Here is a 14,619-nt window from a genome sequence, read left to right on the forward strand (position 1 = left end):
TGAAATGAGATCAGACAGAGCACTAGGGGGCTACCACGGGCATAAAGGCTTCCTGTGTTGATGGCAAATGATTGGCATCTGTAATTGTATTGGTTTAATGATCAGTCTTTATGACTGATCATGTTACTTCATTCCTTTTCTAACCACTCTGGAGTTTATTGTGGGCCTTATTTTTTTTCCCTGAGGCTCTGTACATACTTCCAGTGAGATCAGAGTTGGTTTTGCCATTGACTTTAATGGGCTTATAATCGAATCTTAAATCAAGTAAACAGTGGCTTGTGCAGTTGGGGAAGCTGAGGTAAAAGAAAAAAGGGGGTCAATTTACGGTACTTTAAGTGCTCATTTCTGGCTTCCTGTGTGGACAAGTAGAGTGGTCCACTTGGCACCTAATGCATGCTGAAAGCGCCTGCATGGAGAATAAGCACATGGAAATTAGCGTGATGTTAGTTGAGACACAGTATGTCTTAGTAAAATGGCTACACAAGCCTTGAAGGGGCAGATAAGAAGTGCCTGATACGAATGAGAGCACAGTGCATTAAAGAGGGCATCGCTATTTGAAAGCATAAATGTACTCTGAGAAACGAGTGCAGTAAAATTCCTCTGTCACAGTGGTGGAGGTTTAGAAGTGTGGTTGCAAGCTGACTTGTTTTGACCCCAGCTGTAAGCATATTCTAACAGCTGCAGTAAATTGCTAAATCATTCTTGGCTAATGCGGACATCAAATTATCAAAATAATTTTTGTAAGGTTATCCTTTGCCATAGGGACAAATACATAAGTCTTTATATGCCTTCTGCTCTATTCCTTTGAGCTCTATTTGTCTTCATTTAAAAATAATACACTATTTCTTTGGCATCTTAGCTGCTCCCTTCATTACTCAGTTTTACTCCCTCCCCGATAAGTCAACTTGCGATTAATTCAGAATGCTGAACTTGTGACTTTGCAGATGCCAACACACTAAGTGACTGGGATATCATCACAGGCATGAGATGGTGACTCTCTGGGGAGATCAAAAAGAAACTAAGATGCAAGAAAATGCTGCCATTATTATCTGCAAGTGGGTTAGCTCAATGTCACTGCAGCACATTCTTTGTGGTTACTGCAAGGTGTCTCTTACTATCAGAGAGCAGCCGTGTCCCTAAATATCTGCTAAAGAACATCAATAAGAACATTAAAACCAGGCTGAAAACAAAACCCCGAACACTTAATGCTCTTAAGCCTTTGATTGCACTGTCATGCAATGCACTGTGGCAGTTTTCTCTCGATTGCATCTTTCTCTTTGGAAAAGTAGAGCAGAGCATTTGAGGGAACTCTGCAGCTGGTGTCAGGGAAATGATTTCCCCGGTATCTGCGCAGCTGTGCCTACACGTGCCTGTGGAAAGTTGCGCTTTTTAAGTTGATCTGTCATATCGACCTGACAGCAAAAATGTGTTGCTGATGAGTTTGTTTGCTTGCTGCCCATTAATGAGAGTAGCAGAAGTAAAGCGCCTGAGTCGAACATGCCGTGATCTGCTTTTGCCAGCATTCACAGGCATTGGCGCCTCTCTGGAGCTGCCGGGACACATTACTGCAAATTACCGAGCAACTCCCACAGTCTTCAGGTGCTGCTTGGGGCTCAAGAGATTCCGCGTCCACTTTTATCTAAGTGCTGGCAACCTGCCATACGTTTGTGTGAGCTTGACTGCAGAAGGTCAGAGGACGACCCTGAAAGCAGTTCAGTGGTTTCTTGCTCAGAGCTGAGCTGGGTAGATAATGTCGCCTGAGATGCACTCTTACATGAGGGGCTGGATCATTTGATGGCGTTTCTTTGGAAGCCTGGTGAATGGGGAGGAGCTCAACAGTTTCTGGGCCGTGCCCTTGAGAGTACTTAATGTTCAAAGCACGTCAGGGAGAGGCAAGCACTAACTAGGAACCAGAGGCCCATCATTCAGAGAAGACTGGATGAGGATGGGCATGAGGGAAGGTGTTTGTAGCCGTCTGGGTGCACCGGGATGGTAGTGTCCATGCCAGGACAAGCAGGAAAGAAACACCTTATCGTTATGCTCACATGTGCGCTACAGAGCTGCTCAACTGCAGAGGACAAGCCCTCCTGGTCTGTCAGGCATGGAGTAGCCTCCTCGCAGTGTGCTGGGACAGATGCAGTGTGAGCACCCTCAGAGCCACCACTGGAATGAGGTTGCCTGCAGGACTCCCTGTCTGGGCTGGGAGTTAAAGGAAAATACGCTTGAGCTTCCAGTACCGTTTCTAGAAACTTGCTGACGCACCGCGTTTGTCCCCCAGATTTCTACAGCCTCTAACCAGCTTGTGAAATGTCTGAAAGCTTGGACGGGGCTCCTATTTTTACCAATGGGGAACAGAAAATTTCATTTACTGCTGATATCTCCCCTCATGAGGAGCACAAGATGGGCAACAGCTTTTTGGCTGTGTTAAGCTATCAGGCCAGCCGTAATCGGCATGTTTTATGTTTCTGCATGGGCTCCTGGCCACCTGTATAATGTCCATCTGTTGAACTGGGCGTGATGCCTACTGACACTGCGATCCAGATCATTCAAATGAGGCATGGGTTTCCAGGAGGTGATGATGTTCCTGGAGGACAATTTGCATGACAAATGCTGACCCTTCTGCATGAAATCCCTGCCATTCACTGCTCTCGTGGTGGCGCCACTCATTTCTCATTAATTTTAAGGCATTTGGGGAAATTCATCTATAAGAAATGTAAATCAGTTGTGGTGATGATAGCAAATGAATATTCAGACAGTCATTGGCCCTCTGTGACTGTATCTGTGCAATTTTAATGTATTCATCTTAGACCTCTGCAATGCATTTCAGTGAATGGTAAATCTGCTGAAAAAGGCAGTTTTAGAATAATGACATTTATTTGCCATCTGATGTGGAAATTGTTAGCCAGCTGTAAGTGAAACTGGCTCCCAGGAGTGGCAGAGGACCTGTCTCTGCCTTCCCCTCAGCGAAGATGCAAGGTCCCCATTGCATCAAGCTGCGTGCTCAAGTTCCCTTTGTTGTGGAGGTTGAACCTTCCAGTGGATGTCTCAAATTAGAGGGAGAGCAATAGTCCAAAAGCCTGCTGCTGGTCTTATTCTACCTTTTAAAAGCAGTTAGCGTTCTTAGAATTAGAGTTTGGATACTGAGGCTTCAAGCGCCTGGGTGAATATTGAAAGTATTAAGCTAGGGATTATTATTTTTTAAATATTTTTTGACTATGTGTTGCAAATGGAACAAGTTTGGCAGGATGGACCCAACTCCTGAACCTGATAATCTGACAGGTTACAGGTTGTCTTGCTGCTCCTTAGGAGGAGAGGATGGTATAGCTTGTTTTGGGGAACACTTTATTAACGGTCTGATAGTAATGGAGTGAGAGGGCCCATATGAGAAGGTAGAGCCAGACAGTGAATTTCTGCCAGGCCACCTTGAGCTTGGCTGGCCTTCTATATTCAGTTCTGTCTTGGCTATTTCTATAAAAAAGAATTCCAAATGCAATAAGTTATGCAAATGTTTTTATTGTTTTGTTTTGTATGTTCAGGGTGAATTCATTTCTTGCTTGGAAAAGTGGCTTTGTCTATGTTTGTAAATAGCACCACACAGTAGGAGCAGATCTGCAGAGCAAAATGGTAATGAAGACCCAGGCAGATTTCAGGGGGTTTGCTTCAAAACAGCTCTATTCTAATTTTACTTGAAGGAAATTTTCAAAGAGACTTGTAGCTAATCAGGACACCAAATATTGCGTGTTGAAAATGTCGACAAAACCTTTCAACTTTTTAGGAATATATCAAGTTTTCTGCCAAAAGGAAGACTTCAGAAAGCCTGGCACATGTTTATGAGGCATTTCAATGCTGTTGAAGCTCTGTTTTGTTGGCAATTGTTTCATCTGCAGTTTTATTTAGTGCTTCTTGAGGTCATCTGGCATCTTACTTAAACTTGTGCACCTTGCTATATGTGTGATTCTTGCTGTTGTTTCACAGACATCTATACATAAAATTGATGTCTTCATAACCATTAAAAAAAGGTATTCTTATACCTATCTCTCTGCCTGCACCCGAGAAAGGGAAAAAAATCCAGTGTTGCTGTGTCCACTTTCTTGTTCTGACTCTTCTGCTGCCTAAGTACAAAATCAGTCATGACACATTCGTCTTAGCTGCAGGAAACTGAGAGAAGACAGCAACAAGGGCAAGGCGGGCATTTGGAATCAGAGAAAAAAATTAGGGATCACGTGTGGGAGAGTAACCCAGCTGCAGTGAAAGGAAAGCATGTGAGGCTTGTGCAAAAGTGGCTTTTAATGTAGTAAATTTTCCCTGCATGCTGACAGCTATAAATGCTGTCTCATGGTAAAAGCAGCGAGGCTTACTAGTGTTCTGAAGATTGCATGGCCTTTGGAAAGAAAGGAGATTATCAAGTGTAAACCATAGGGACTTCCTCATGCAAAAGTGCAGTCTGCACCCCAGGACAGAAAGTGCTTCTGTTACTTTGCAAGTCTGTGGTTCAAGTAATAGGTTTTACCCCTGAGTCTGACTGACCTCCAGTTACACCCAATGATATGTATTTGGGATACTTCAGTATTTTACTGAGATGTGATTTGTTTATAGTGTCAGACATCAGGACAGGTCAAACCTCAGTGCAGTTTTTGGTGTGTGTGACTGGCCTAGGATTTCCTGCCAGGTGTCTCATTCATCATGGCGTATCCAGAAGCACATGACAAAGAAAGATTATTGACAGAATACTGGCATGAAAATCTAACATAAGGGCTAAAATAGACATCAGCAAATAGCTTTTGACAATTTAACAAATTGTAACCCAATGTAGATTTTTTATCAAGAGAAGACTATCATATTAGAGAAATAATCTGTATATACACTTCTCACTCCTTATAGTTACCAGCTAGTCTCTCGTTTAACCTGCATGCTACAAATACCAGCTGCTTTTAAACCTGCTCGGCATATAACTCATGCCATCTTAAACACCAACACTGAATATTGTTTGATGCCTCTTGCTAAATTTTTGTGGTGCCACTTATCTTAAATGATTAATTGATTTCTGTTTTACGTGTTTTAGCAAAGTATATTCTTGGAGATTTTTCTCAGTTCCAGAATGAGAACTAAATACTGTGGTAGCACAACCTAAATTGCTATACAAGGATAACAAAACCAATTCTTAAAAGTCTTACGTGTTTTATAAGTCCAAAGTTTCTCTTTAAATATCTCTTGGTATTATTATTTGTTCAGCATGTAACTTGGATTCTTTTTTTTTATGCCTTTCTGAAACAAGAACAATGAAGACTTTAAAATTTCTTTTAAAGATTCCTGTGCTTGAAAATGTAAGTTGGTGTTTGGACAGAAAGAAAAATGTCACTAAAAATGATTGATTTTCATGAAAACTGTCAGTGTTCATTCCAGGTTTTTTTTGAAAAGATGAAATCAGACGCATTTTAGGTTTTGGCGTTAGTAGAATACAAGTTAGTTTTCAACTGTCTGTTCAGGTTTATGTTTTTAGAAGAAAGGCAGTGTCAATCAGTCAGAAGTTTGTCTGGGCTGTGCAGGTAGTTATTAATATGTGTACAAAAAGCAGCTTTTAGACAGGTTTTGAAATAATGAGGAAAGCCTACATGTGACCCGCTTTTTTTTTCTGTTGTTTTACAGGTTCCAGAATCTCCTGTGGTCTCGAAAAGCATTTGTGGACAGCGTGAAGGTGTATAACCACAGCTACATCTACATGCCAGCGTTCTCAATGAAGACAGGGACGGGACCCTCCTTACGTGTCTATTACACCCTGGAGGACTTTGGTGCCAAGCAGGAGGTCCTTTTTGCCAACCCCAATTTCCTGCGTGACATTGGAAAATTCTGGAAGAGCAAAGGTATCCATGCCAAACGGCTTTCCACGGGACTTTTCCTGGTCAGCGCTGCCCTTGGTCTTTGTGAAGAAGTAACAATTTATGGCTTCTGGCCATTCTCGGTGGACCTGCACGGGAAGTTTATTAGCCATCATTACTATGACAATGTCTTGCCTGATTCTGGATTCCATGCCATGCCGGAGGAATTTCTACAGCTCTGGTTTCTTCATAAAAGCGGTGTACTGAGAATGCAGCTAGAACCATGTGAGGACCCATTAATCCAGTCTTCTGCCTGAAGATCACAGGAGTTGGCAGGTCCAATAGTTTTTAATTTCCATGCTCTCCAACAGAGAGTTCAGTTTTCTGTTGATTCTTTTTAAAGGGAAAATAATCGTGGATCTGCATAGACTATAAAATGCCACTTGAAGGCCAAATGGAATACGTCCTTAATGTATAGTGCTTTATGGAACTGAGGTGTGGGGACCGAATCTCTCCATTGAGTCCATTCAGCAGCATTGTGAAAATAATGCCAGAAGCAGCCCAGCTGGACTTTCCGGTGGACTTTTTAAATGACCGATGTTAAAAGGGCATTAAGGCTCGGAGAGACACAGGGCCACTCAAAAGCTTTTGCTGACAGTGCCAAATATGACTGTCTGTTCAAAAATCCATTTCATTCCAGATTGGCACCTTGTACAACTTTCCTTTTTTTCTCTTCCCCCCCCCCCCCCCCCTTTGGTGTGGGGTGTTGCCTTTCACTGTTTCTTTCCTTTTTCCTTTTTTTTTGTTTTTTCTTTTTCCCTTTACTTTTTATTTTATTACCCAATGGAAGGAAAAGGAAAGGCTTAAAAGCTCTGGGAGCTGAGTACCATCAGCTCCTCTGAAGACTTTCAGGAGAGTGAAGGGTGCTAAGAATCTGGTTAAAAGAATGTCCTAGGAATGCTCTGCTACTGAATATAGGTGGACCTACCTGTTGTAGGTTTTATCGGGATAGTTTAGGTCATTGCACTTACAGCTATACTAATGCTATGCTGTGGGCAAGGACTGGTTAAGGGAAATTGGTCTGCACATAAAATGTGTGTTACAAAGCCTGTAGTGAGGTGCAGCCTGGTTTCAGCTGACCTGCTGCAAGATTTCCGCAGTGACTTTTGTAGTAGGGATGGTTCCTGACCTGTTTTGCTGTCCAGCCTTAGGGATTAATTCTGTATTCATTTGGACTCCAGATGTTCATTGGCTGTCAAGGGGATTTGAGGTGTTCATTGGAATGCAGAATGAGTTTCTTCATTTGCTTATAGCAGAAAAACTGCAGAAATGAATGTAAGTGTCTTTTAAAATGAGTTAAAGCTTCAAAAATCTCTTTGTGTGACTAGCTCTTCTGCTTGGATTGTAACGTTAGCCTTAAAGACTTGTACTTTTCTTGCAAGATTGTCTTTGGTTAAAGAGAGTCTGAAAAATAAACCAGCCTTTGAGAGCACTGAATAGCTGCATAGCCAGCAAGAAAAAAGAAAAAAAGCAGCAGGCCCTTACGTAAGGCAGCCTCTCCCTCGCAGTGGGTGAATTATATCACACGCACTGCTCCAGCCAGCACAGCGCCTGAAGGACTGTTTTATTTTGGGTTATTACTTGGGCAGCAGATGGTCCTCTCACCATGTAAATGAGAAATCTTTTTGTTTGTTTGCTTTGGTTTAGCACTCTAGGACAAGAAGAGAATACCAGCTCAGTCCACGGCGCAATTTCAGCTGCAAGATGTTATTGCCATTAACTTGAAAAATCCACATCAGTGTTCTCTTTCTTATCCTTCCATCATTAGTAGCTGAAATTCTAGTCAGTGTTGTAACAACAAAACTGTCATCAGGTTTCCACAAAAATTTCCTGTGCTACCTGTTTTAGCTCCAAAGTATTTTGGGGGATGTGTCCTATCATATGTTGACAACGTCTCTCTCTCTTTGTAGACTACCAGCTGCAAGTTCTAGACATATAGTTAAAAAAACAAAAAAAACCCCATGGCTCTTCTTTAAATATAAGTAATTCAACTATCTCTGTAGGACACTGGAAAAAAAAATCATGTTTTGTTTTTTAAACCTATGTTTCATAATAAAATCTTCTTTGTATATATGAATAGTCCAAGTATAAAGTGGACACTGTTCTGTAGGATTACAGGACAGTGCTAAACTGTAATGTGGAGACTGGGATTAAGTAGCGTTTTAGAGATTGTTCTGATAAAATCCGAATGTGCTTCTATAACGCATTTTTATCTTTGTGCATATATTTGTTAAAAGTACAGTCAACACACTGATGGAACATCATTTGATATTTGTTCCCTTCCATTATGTTTGTTTTGTGGGTACTTGATGAGGAAGGATTTGAAAGTAAAATATTTTCTTTACTGCTTATTATGACAAAATTATACTGAGCTGCCTTTCTTGGAGAAGAAGAGGTCCCTGTGTGATTTTTATTGTATGCATCAAGTTTTGCACTTTTTAGTGCTTTAAAGATTACATTATCTGTGAGAAATACTATTGAAATATGGTGTGCTAAAATGACCTTTTGGCTGGGTGTCAGCATTTCCTTGTGGGTGGAAGAGTAGAGAGGAGCTGCCTATTTGCTGTTCACTGTATTGTATTTTTTTTTACCAATACTTGGGAATTTAGTTCTGAACCTCTCTGACAGGTCTCCAGTCTTGTGGTAATCCTTTTTTTTCCTGTGTCTTGGGAAAATAATTGCATTAGAAGGACAAGAGAAAAATGTATATTTTTGTAGAAAAACTCTTTGCAGTGTTTCACGACATCTGGCTCATTCGTGTTCAACTGATGTCACAGGTATCTCATCGTGTTGTATTCCCCGCTTCTGTAAGACCGAAGCAGACTGAACCTGTAGAATGTGGTATTTGTGAGTCCCTTCTGATGTCTGCAGCTCTGACGTTTGCAAGGAGATAGCTTCCAAAAAATTCTGGGGGTAGGAGAGACCCAGGCTGTGTGTGATGTGTGACTGGTGTTGGAGAAAATGGTAATTTTGGCTCTATCCACATTTATATGTAGTGAATATAACTGCATCTTACAAAGACAACCACATTTGATGGGGAAGTAAAGGCTTCAAGGATAAATAATTTTCTATAACTTTCAGAAAACTGTCAGCTCAGGAGAGAAGAGAAATGAAAATAATGTGCCCCTTTTGAGAGGGGAAAATCTATTTAACTGTCTGACTTGTCAGTCCATGCAGACTCTGGCCAGCAATCAATGAATCATAGAATGACAGAATCACGGAATGGCCTAGGTTGGAAGGGACCTTAGAGATCATCTAATCCAAACTCCCTGCCATGGGCAGGGACACCTCTCAACTAGATCAGGCTACTCAAGGTCTCATCCAACCTGGTCTTGAACACCTCAAAGGAGGGGTCATCTCTGGAGGGGGCAACTTCTCTGGGCAAGTTATTCCAGAGTCTTGCAACCCTTGTACTGAAGATTTTTCTCCTAAGATCCAGTCTAAATCTATTCTCCTTTAACTTAAATTCGTTTCCCCTTGTCCTATTGGTGGACACTCTTGTAAACTCCAGCCTTCCTGTAGGTTCCCTTCAGGTATTGGAAGGCAGCTATTAGGTCCCCACAGAGTCTTCTCTTTTCCAGACTGAACAATCCCAGCTCCCACAGCCTGTCCTCACAGCAGAGGTGCTCCAGCCCCTGGATCATCCTTGTGGCCCTCCTCTGAACACGCTCCAACAGATCCACGTCCCTCTTACAGTAGGGACACCAGAACTGGATGCAGTATTCGAGGTGGGGTCTCACAAGAGCAGAGTGAAGGGGGAGAATCAGCAAACTGAAATCTTCATGTTCATTTTGTTAGTGGAATTCCCTGTGTTTCCACTGCCAGTCCTTGAATTTCTCTGATGGTGTAGCTAAAGCTGCACAAGTCTTTGCCAGGTTGAAAGCTACCACAATTCATCTTCAATAAAAACTGATTCAGACTGACCAAATGAGTTGTTTTTATTCCTAATTACTAATTTTATCATAGAGGTGACAAGGTATAGAAGCGCTGGAATTGTTGCTCTGCACAGGAGGCATTGCTTCACATTTATAAGAAGAGTAAATGAAATTATTTTACAAGAACTGTACATGGAAGATATTCATTACTGAAATTGCTCTGTGTATGATCTTTTTTGGGGTGCTTATGCTTTTGCATAAGTCAAGACCAAATTTTTAAACTTGCACCAGAAGTAATGTAAAACTTCTCCAGAGCCTTTGGAGCTCCTTCTAAATAGACAAGCAAAACAAGCCAGCAAACTAAAACCATAGAGAAAGGGCATGTGCACTTTTGAGAATAAATGCATTTATAATTTTGGCACTGATCCTGCTATAATGCTGAGGACCTTTATTCGCAAGTGTTATATTTTTATATTTTTGCTGAAAAGAAGATTATCAAGTTTGGGGCAAATCAGCTACAAAAGTCAAAGGTCCAAGCCTCTGTTACAGGTTAACTTTTGTAGAATATGGAAGTATTGGCCTTTTGGTCGACTTGACTACTTTTGCCTTTCTGTTAGCTGCATCAAAATGGTGTTACAACACACCCTGCTGAGTTGGCACCTCTGTGGGAGCTGAAACTATGCAGAGCATCTGCTTTTTTAAACTGAATGTCTGAGCGATGGTAGCTACGTACAACCCTTCCTCCACACATCTGTGTGGTAACTAATTTAACATTTGGCTCACCCTTGCCTGTAATTAATAAGGAGAACATGAGTGAGGAAACTTTTGATCTGTAGGTGAGAGTGATGAAGGAGGTGAATGCTATCTCACCATTTGCTGCCTGCTATGCTTCTTTTCTTCAGCTCAATATGTTAGTAAGTATTGGAAGAAGTCCAAGTTATATGAAGGACAGGCAGTTCTTGAACAGTTGGATGATGCCAGAAGAAAGGAAGATCAAATCAGTGATGTAACAAATTGGGTTGTATCCTTGATAAAGATCCCCAGTTCTAAGCAACTGTAGGACATTTTCATCTGGTACTGGCTGTGAAAAATGGACTACCTGTGACCTACCAATGGTAGCAAAGCAAAATGCTGTGGGGAGGGGAAACTCTGATTAAGCAGAAAGGGAGATAAAACAGAACAAAGAATGGTGAGGAAAAATCTGTCTTTCCCTTCTCTCCTACCAGTCCCTCCAAAACACATATATAAAATAGACTAACAGCTATTATCCTGAGTCACTGTCTGCTTCATGAGATGATATAGTGGGATTTCAATTAGCTGATACTTCTTCCTAGTAAACAAAATTCATTAGACCTTGTCCAGAAATGCCCATTCCCCCTCCTCCATGACTGTTTTGCAGAATGCTCTGGGAGCCATGGCTGTCTTGGTGTGCTATGACCTCCCTAGTGGGACTTTCACCTAATGTCATGTGGCTTCCATCAGATCTCCCTCTGGGTTCATCTGAACTTGCATTTTGCCCCAAGAAGTCATCCTGAAGGATCTCTTCTGGCCTATCCTGCCTGATGACCATCCTCCATGGGGTTAGAAATGTGATTTAAAAGATCAGCCACAAGGCAGCTAATACATGTTGTCATTTTGAACCATCTTCTACAGTGTTGATAACTTCAAAAAGATTTAGCTCCAAATTGAAAGTATGACTTCAGTTAGGTATTGGTAATTCCACCACTGGAGAACAGAAAGAAGCTTGAAGGCGGCTGTGGTTTTCAAAGCAAGTCTTGTAAAATAGGTTGTCTTTCCTTGTGTTCCCAGATTTTATCCCTTGGAATGTATCAGATGTTTGACTTATTGGTAGGTTTTGAAACAGAACAATTAGTAATAGACTACTGGCCTTTTTATTAAATATTAGGAAACTCAGTTTTCGTAAGTGTAACACAAACACCCAACAGGAGGCTTAACCTATTCTTTCTAGCTGATATTTCTTTGGCAGCAATGAGAATTTAAACATCTACTTATTCCTCCATGATTATTCATTTTTTCAGTTTTTATTACAGCTGGTTGACCTCTACTGTATTCAGCCTCTTCGGCTTAATGAATTTACTTAAAAATGAGTCTCACTCTGTCTTTTCAGCTGTGAAAAAAAGGAAAAAGTTAATAATTGAAAATGATCGCATAGATTCTTTCTACAGTCAGGAGCGACAGGCACCTCCAAATGGTGATTCCTGCTTTTTCTGAACTTGGACTGTATTCAGAGGTCTCCCCAGAACTGTAAAAACACCCTGGCTGCATCTGCAAGGCTAAGCCGTGCAGGGCAGAGCATAAGTTTGAGTGTTTTCTACAGTGGCAGATGGTTTGCTGGTGAGCATGACTGCTGTGGATTTGTCAGGCCAATGCTGATGGTGCCCAGAACTGTGCTCGGGCACTGCATAGGGCAAGGAATGCAGCTCAGTGACCTGCTCCCAGTAGCCTGTGCAGGATGCTTTGCTGAGTTCTGCCAACCCCAGCGTACCACCTGGGGACAGCGAGCAGTCCTCACCTGTGTGAAGGCAGCAGGCACGTTCAGGGCAGTAGCACGTGAGGATAAGGCTGTTGGCTGCTGCTGGGACTTGGCAATCACCGGAGTGACTCCGTTTAGATCTGCCGTGGGTACGATTCAGCAACTGTTGTTGCAAGAGCAGGTCCTAGGTAGCTGCCTGTGGCAAGGTTAGACCTCTCCTGCTTTGCAGTCAGAAGTGTTGGGCTTACTGGAAATGATGGCCGCTCATCTCTTTGGAGACCAGCCAGCTTCTTGCCCTGAAACAGTTTAGATCCCTGGAAAGTCTCCGAAGTGCCTGTTAAAACTGCATCCTAAAACCTATGTGTACTCCCTGCTGTTGTTGAGTTGGTCAGCTTTTTGTTGAGCTGAATATTTATCCTCTTTGGGTCCCTTTAGCACTCAGACTACCTGGAATTTACTGTGTTTTTGATGTCTTTGCCTTCCAAGTTAAGCCTTTTTTTTTTACTTTTAGACTAGATTTAGCTATTGTGAGTGAATCCAGAGGGACTATAAGAAAGCAGCACCTCAAGTAATCATTCTCTGGGTTTATGGATAAGCTGTTGTTCACTGGTGTACACTAAAGTACCTGTTGATTTATAATTGTACATTCAATTAATTGTTTTGCTCAGATGGGGCCCATAGTGAAGATGAGTTGCATCATTTTCTGTTTGTTGGAAAGGGGCAATTGCAGATGCATAATATATTTTAAGCTAAATTCTAACCAAGGAGTTAGGGAAATCTACATGTTCTGTGAGAAGCTGTGTTATTGTGCGAGTCCTTGGTAGTAAAGGAAAGATTTTCACTGAAAATGTATGCACAGAGGAAAAGAGAGTTTCATTAGAACAGTATTGTCTGCGGCATTTGAGTCCCTGCTTGAATGTCTTTGACCAGGAACTTGATGTACTGTGAGAGTGCCATAATCACAACTCCTTTTTCTTCCCAGCATGTATTAATATTTGTAGAAAATGCTTAACCGCTTTTAGTAATCCCTGTGTACACTGGAAATAAACACTCCTTTTTTTCAGGAGTGCCAGGTTTTTTTATGGATACCCGTAACTTTTAGTGTGCAGAGAGGAGCTGGCAAAAGATACCCAGTTTTCACGAAACACTCTGGTTTGCAGTAGTCTGACAAGACTCCTGCAGACACCCGAGTTGATTGCTGCCTCTTAAGCTGTGGAGTTACAGCGGATGATACAGAATGCGCTGCTCCAACAATAAAAAAAAAAAGATACATTAGCTGCAGCTCTGCCTGCTTGATGTCTCCCATATGGTGAGTGGCATTTCTTAGTTCTGCGAGGACTCTTGAAGCATGGATTGTGACCCTGAAGATGAGATGTTGACGAATTCTAAAAGGCTGGACTTTGAATGTACTGAAGACGGAAATGAGCGTTGACATTGCTGGGAGTAAGTCCTTCGGTGTGTCATTTAGTTATGCTGCTAGGTTTGGTCTGTTTTGAATCATATCTGAAAAGCCATTTTAACTGAGTGTGAGACTTGTATGTATGAGGAGGTCACTGGAAGGTGAATGCCTGATGGACAGGGGCTTCCAAAAAATGCTTGAGTTTTTATTTACGTCAGTAGTGAAATCCCCAGTGAGCCAATATTTCTTTAAGTCAGCATTCAGTGCTCTTGAAACTCCTACCCCATAAGCATTTCCAAGATTTTTTTTCCATGCACAGGCAGAAACAGTAGATTTTTCTTTTGTTCATGCTCTTTACCTTGCATTGAAAGTGAAATGTAAATTAGAACTCTTATTTACCATTTTTAGAGGTCTCTGCAGACTACCTAAATATATAGGCACACAATTAGATAAATAAAACAGTTAATATTTTGAAGACTTACTTTAAAATAATTTAGTGAAAATGACGCAAATTTTACATGTGGAAAAAGATCCCACTTTAGTTCTCCCAAAATACACTAATAAATGAACAAACTCTGTGTCACATGTATGTGTTTCCCCCAGTTTTCGAGTTACTCTACACTTTTGGCTTTATTCAAGTCCATACAACTGCAAAGCTTCCAATTTTAGACTACTCAATGTGGTGTCCTTAAATAAAAAATTAAATGTTATATTCCAAATGTAGTCAAAAAAAAAAAAGGAAAACAAACTCGTGACAGAGGTTCAGATCTTCTGATGTCTGTTACTGTTTATGTACTCCTATTTAGTCACGATGTTTAAAGAACTAGACAAGGATGAGAAAGGAGATAAACATGCAAGATGACACAGTGTTTATCATAAAGATAAAGGGATGCAAGTGTGTATTTAAATCCTTGGCTGAGTAGGGACCTATATTTATTAACATATGTTAGGCCTTATTCTTTAGCTTCTCTTTCC

General features: G+C 41.3%; 1 pseudogene across 1 annotated transcript in view; it reads left to right on the forward strand.

Annotated features, from left to right (window-relative positions):
- LOC104274038 overlaps nt 1-6,344 on the forward strand; it is a 6,853-nt pseudogene extending 509 nt beyond the window's left edge. Inside the window, exon 2 of the transcript XR_717820.1 lies at nt 5,603-6,344. The product of XR_717820.1 is annotated as an alpha-N-acetylneuraminide alpha-2,8-sialyltransferase pseudogene (transcript). The remainder of the gene's footprint in view (nt 1-5,602) is intronic.
- The last annotated feature ends 8,275 nt before the right edge of the window (nt 6,345-14,619 follow it).

This window comes from Apaloderma vittatum, unplaced genomic scaffold (genome assembly GCF_000703405.1).
Source record: "Apaloderma vittatum isolate BGI_N311 unplaced genomic scaffold, ASM70340v1 scaffold9805, whole genome shotgun sequence".
In the NCBI taxonomy this organism is placed as follows: domain Eukaryota; kingdom Metazoa; phylum Chordata; class Aves; order Trogoniformes; family Trogonidae; genus Apaloderma; species Apaloderma vittatum.